We start from the raw sequence: 5,855 nt of genomic DNA, 5'->3' as shown, positions 1-5,855 counted from the left end.
TAACAGTTTGCCTATATCCCACTTGTTTGCCTTCTAATCATCTCATGCTTATTTATAGTAGACATAGTATTATTTATTATTTTTAAAACTTTTCTTTACTTATTTTTTGGCCATGCTGCACAGCTTATGGGATCTTAGTTCCCCAACCAGGGATCAGACCGGTGTCCGGCAGTGAAAGTGCCAAGTCCTAATGTCTGGACTACCATGGAATCTCCGCTTAGAGTTTTTTAAAAACAAATGACTGACTCAGAGCCATAGATGTTAGATTTGGAGGAAGCCAATTTAATGATGGTGGGTAGCAGGTGCAGGAGACTCTGTGCGCCAGGCACCGTGTCAAAATGCTTTCCGAGTCTGTCATCTAAATCCCGCAGACACCCAGGTGAGGTCCAGGCTGCTGTTATCCCCATTCAGCAGACATGGACACTGAGGCTTAGAGAGGCCGGCACCATGCCCAGGCTCGCACACCCAGTAGCAAATTATAAGGAGACCTGTCTGGACCCCAAAGGGGTTAATCTGTTCCCCACACTGTGCCCACCATGGTCTCCTGTCTTCAGACCCAGGACCAGCGGAAAAGCTGGAGCATCCAGGCGAGATCTTTTTTTTTTAATTAGTTTATTTTTTAATTGAAGGATAAATTGCTTTACAGAACTTTGTTCTTTTCTGTCAAACCTCAACATGAACCATCCATAGAGTACACATACATCCCTTCCCTTTTTGACCCTCCCTCCCGTCTCCCTCCCCATCCCACCCCTCTAGGTTGAAACAAATCAGTTCTAAGTTGAAGACCTAGGACGGAGGAGCCTGGTAGGCTGCAGTCCATGGGGTCGCTACGAGCCGGACACGACTGAGCGGACTTCACTTTCACTTTTGACTTTCATGCATTGGAGAAGGAAATTGGCAACCCACTCCAATGTTCTTGCCTGGAGAATCCCAGGGACGGGGGAGCCTGCTGGGCTGCCCGTCTATGGGGTCACACAGGAGTCGGACACGACTGAAGTGACTTAGCAGCAGCAGTTTACTTTATGTAAACCACAGTGAGCAAATTACACTCAAACTGCGTGTAAGCACTTCAGTGTGTAGCCCCCAGTCTGTATGTTTCTGAGAAAGACAAGCCAGACACGTGGTGTTCGCATGCAGGGGTTCGGTACCTTTTCTACACTTCACTTGTTGTCATGGGTTCAGTAACCTGCATCATCACTAAACATGATCTTGGGTGGTGGTACAAGCTGTTTCCTTTTCTCCTTCAAACAGAAAGGTCTGGACGGCTTTGCTGAGAGGTTTCTTACTCTTGCTAGTGGTGCTTCTGAGCAGCATCTGGCGATGAACACAGTCCTTTCATCAGGGCAGTTCATGCCATGCAGGGTTCACGGTGCTGGCGTGGCTCCACTGTCCTGCCTGGCAGGGCCATCTGGTCGCTGGATTCAAGGGAGAGCGGAGCCTGGCTGCAGGGAGGCTCCAGGCCAGGATCTGTGCACTCAGTAGGGTGCTCTTGCTGCCTCACGGCCCCGCTTCTCTTGAACAAGACAGTCCTTTAAGATGGCATTAAGCTAGAACAACACATTTTTTTGTACTTGGCGGATAGCATCGCTAATATGTTTTCAAATAAGTTTCTGGTTATAATGTAAAGCCTGTGTGATTGCCTTTTTTGACACAGTCTATCGTTAGCCAATGTCACACTTACCTCACTCCCTCAGCTGCCACCTTTACCGGAAGAGGTACAAGATGACAAGACCGCCATCAAATGTGAAGCCTCGACCCCCGCCGTGCTGCGGTTCCTTCGGCTAGACCGGCTGGACAGGGGGTCACCACACAGAGCCAGCTACGAGGACATCAGGGACGCCCACAAGTAAGGGGCCTGCGCGCCTCGTCGTCAGTCTCAGGAGCCCTGCGCCTCTTGTCTTCAAAGAGTTGCAGGGACGATTGTAAAGGAATCCCACTGGATTCAGTGCCTGTGTTTAGTGATGAACTTCAGGTGCTGGGGTAGAAGAGCTCAGTGACCTCAGTGATTTTAGAAAACATCTGTCTCTACGTATGGACTCCTGTGGGAGATTTCTTCCTGCTCTTGCTAGAGCTCTGCCCGGCCTGGGTGCATTCCTGATGGTTACGGCTCCGTGCCTCTTGGATTTGCTCTTGAGGGTCCCTCCCTTTTTCTCAGGGGTCTCCTCTCAGGAGACTGTCTGTCACCTCCTGTGACTGACCCTGTCCTCATTCAGACCCCCACCTGCTGAGCTCCCGTTGTGAGCCAGGCAGCACTCGATGGAGGGCACATGTGGTCACCTGACCAGCAGCCCTGCACGGTGACCGTCACTCTCCTGCCACGGCCGGGGACGGTCACCCTGCGGGAAGCGGGGGGAACTGCCCAGAGCAGGGGAGCTCGCCTTCTCTGGGAGGGTCATCACCTGCCGAGCAGCGACCCTGAGGGAGGGTTGGAGAGCCCTCTGCACCAGCTCGTCTGGAGTGAAGCCCTCCTCAGGGGAGAGCTCCAGGCAGAGAATCTCAGCTCCCCGGGGCCATTGTTTGTGGCCGGAAGCCTGCATTGCTCGTGTGGAGTGTGGTTGGTGAAGGAGACTCCACTGTCTGCTGCGAGGTTGAGGCGCGGGTGTTGCTGGGTGGCCGGTTCTATCAGTAGGTCTTGTGGAGGGGTGTGTGTTTGCACAAGGGTGCCGGTTAAAGGTTGTTTTCTCTCCCCAAAGCTCGACAGGCTCTCAGGACGGCCCCGGGGGCAACCCCAGCAGCAGCAGCAGCAGCGGCCAGGACTTGCTGCAGAAAGCCCCAAAGAAGAAGGGCATCAAGTCCTCCATCGGCCGTTTGTTTGGCAAGAAGGAGAAGGGCCGGCCTGGACACCCCGGCAAGGAGGTGCTAGAACCAGGTGGGTGCTTCACCGTTCAGAGGGAGGAGGGTCTGCATGCATGTCCCTTCTGTGTCTCTCCCGCTGTCCCCATGAGGCCCCTGTCACTCACGCTGGGTGTCCTCCTGGGAGGAGCAGAGGAGGCATCTGTCTTCTTTAGGGTCCGAGATGATCAGATCAGTTGATGAACGGATGTGTGGATGGATGGAAGAATTAAGAGTTAAAGGATGGATGGATTAGTGAGTGGATGGATGGATGAACAGATGGCTGGCCAGATGGGTGGATGAACAGAGCATGGAATGAATATTGCAGATGTTTATACTGCAGTGCTAGAAACATACTCTACGAATGAATAGGAGCTGGGCAATGATTGTTTCCTCCAGAACAGTGACAAGTGTTTGGAAATGGCCTAAGTGCTCATCAGTGAGGGGTGAGGTAAAATCTGTGGACACCCCACAAGTAACAGCACCTCTCCTTCCTGCCACTTTCCCCATCCCCAGGAGCTCATCACGGGTTCTGCCCATGCCCCCTACTCCATCCCACAGCCACGCAGGTCCTCCTGGCGTCTCCTCATCACACAGTGTTATCATCAGGCCCCCATCTCACTCGGCTTCATCTCCTTAAGGACAGGATATGTTCCTGCCTCTTCAGCCAGAGATTTGTTGAGTGTCTTGTTTGTGCTGGGTGTGGGATTTATAAGGGTTTTAAGTAAAACAGATGTGGTCTGGAGTGCAGTTAAGTGAGAAGGGAGAAAAAGGAGCAGATTATTAAATGCTATCCTTATTATTACTAAATATAACGCTGAGATGGATGGTGCATTGATTATATACCAGATGCTGTGTGTGCCCCTTACCAAACAGGTGCTGCCACCTCCCGATTTACAGAGGAGGAGACAGTGATGGTCATGCGGTTAGGGAGTGGTGAGGGCAGGTTCACACCCATGCAGTGGGACCATGCACTTTGCCGAGCCCCAGCCACCTCTCTGGTGGATGCAACAAGAATGAGATGGTTCTATGGCATCGCTGATTCGATGGACATGAGTTTGAGCAAACTCCAGGAGATAGTGAATTACAGGAAAGCCTGGAGTGCTGCAGTCCGCGGAGTGGCAAAGAGTCGGACACAACTGAGCGACTGAACTAAAACCTGAGTGTGTGCTGAACTGCTTCAGTCGTGTCTGACTCTCTGTGACCCCAGGGACTGTAGCCCATCTGTCCATGGGATTCTCCAGGCAAGAAGACTGGAGTGGGTTGCCATGCCCTCCTCCAGGGGGATCAAACCCACATCTCTCGTTATCTCTTGCAGTGGCAGGCAGGATCTTTACCGCTAGAACCACCTGGAAAGCCCCAGTGAACGCTGACAACTAGGAAATGCAGAAAATAAGGGCTGCTCCTAAGTTAAACTGGAAGAGCAGCAAGCACAGATTGTAAAGAGGAAAACACACGATGACCGACAACAGTGCTGACAGAAACAAGCAGGGATGCGTTCACCCGCATCAAGAAAATGTGCCATTCGGAAGAGGAGCCCTTGGAGGGACAGTTGGAACTGGAATGAAAACTTAGGCCATGGTAGGCAGTGCCCACTCACATGGCCCGAGTGGAGTGGTGTCACTCGCCGGGCTTTCTGCATCCCCAGAGCTGCTGGCAGTAACATCTGGGCGCTGAGGCCGGGCAACGTCCCCGAGTGAGCTAAGGCACCCCTGCTCTCCTTCCAGTGCTGCTGCGGGGCCCTCTGTGGGCGGCCACCCTCATCCCCTGCTCTGCCACCCACTGGGGCCCGACTGTTCCCCTGGGATCCTTTCAGCCCTTGAGCTTGTGTGTTACCAGCCCTCTGCCACACCGGACTGGGATGCAACTCAGGACTTGGGCTTGAGATATCGAGGAGACCGTGAATCTGGAAGGACACAGCCCTGGGGCCCTTGAGTGACCACGTGAGAGAGCTGGAGAGCAAAGCCCCCTCGGGGAGGAAGCAGAGCTTTGAAACGTGCCCACACCCACCGCTGCCTCGGCACAAAGTGCCTTTTCTTTGCCTCTCCTCGGCCTGAAACAGACCCCAGCTGCTACTGCTGCTCCTCAGGTGATTGCTAAAGATGCACCTCCTGCAAGAGCTATTGTCCTGCTGCTCTGGGGCTGCCTAAGTGTGCTCAGGAGTGTCAGACAAGTGGGGCTGCCACGCCTGATGCTGGGGGAGGGCCTGATGCTGGAGGAGGGCCTGATGCTGGGGAGGGCCTGATGCTTGGGGAGGGTCTGATGCTGGACTAGGGCCTGATGCTGGAGGAGGCCCTGATGCTGGAGGAGGGCCTGATGCTGGACTATGGGCCTGATGCTGGGGAGGCCCTGATGCTGGAGGAGGGCCTGATGCTGGACTATGGGCCTGATGCTGGGGGAGGCCCTGATGCTGGACTGAGGCCTGATGCTGGGGGAGGTCCTGATCCTGGACTAGGGCCTGATGCTGGAGGAGGGCCTGATGCTGGGGAGGGCCTGATGCTTGGGGAGGGTCTGATGCTGGACTATGGCCTGATGCTTGGGGTAAACGTCTGATGCTGGCGGGAAGGTGTGATGATGGTGGGCAGCCTGCTCCCAGATGTACGCAGAGTTGTGATTATAAATATGAGAAATCTTTTTTTCATACTTTCCTGACCACCTTGCTATGTTCTTTTTTTCTGAAACATAATTCTGTGCAATATAGATTTGATTTCTGCCATACATCAACATGAATTAGCCATAGGTGTTCAAATGTCCCCTCCCTCTTGAATCTCCTTCCCACCTCCCTTTGCTACATTCTTGTCTCTATGGATATATGAATAATAAAGACTTGACTAAAATAACATAAAAAGCTCCCACACACAAGCATGCACACGCACACTCCCTAGTGCATCATTCGGGTCCGCATCAGGGTTGCCCTCGGCCACCCCGCCCTGGGATCCACGGTGAGCCTTGACACCTGCACTTTGTTCCCACCCTGGGCCCGCTGCCCAGGCCTCAGCAGCAGAGGGGCCTTGTCCCCACAG

At 53.5% G+C, this 5,855-nt stretch overlaps 1 long non-coding RNA gene across 1 annotated transcript; it reads left to right on the top strand.

Annotated features, from left to right (window-relative positions):
* The first annotated feature begins 1,246 nt into the window (after positions 1-1,246).
* On the top strand, positions 1,247-5,644 carry LOC132344795 (uncharacterized). The gene is made up of 3 exons (XR_009493761.1): positions 1,247-1,846; positions 2,694-2,869; positions 4,151-5,644. It is a non-coding gene; the product is annotated as an uncharacterized lncRNA (long non-coding RNA).
* Positions 5,645-5,855: the final 211 nt, after the last annotated feature.

This window comes from Bos taurus, unplaced genomic scaffold, assembly GCF_002263795.3.
Source record: "Bos taurus isolate L1 Dominette 01449 registration number 42190680 breed Hereford unplaced genomic scaffold, ARS-UCD2.0 Leftover_ScbfJmS_826, whole genome shotgun sequence".
NCBI lineage: Eukaryota > Metazoa > Chordata > Mammalia > Artiodactyla > Bovidae > Bos > Bos taurus.
The sequence above is the reverse complement of the archived record's forward strand: the minus strand, read 5'-3'. Positions and strand labels throughout refer to the sequence as shown.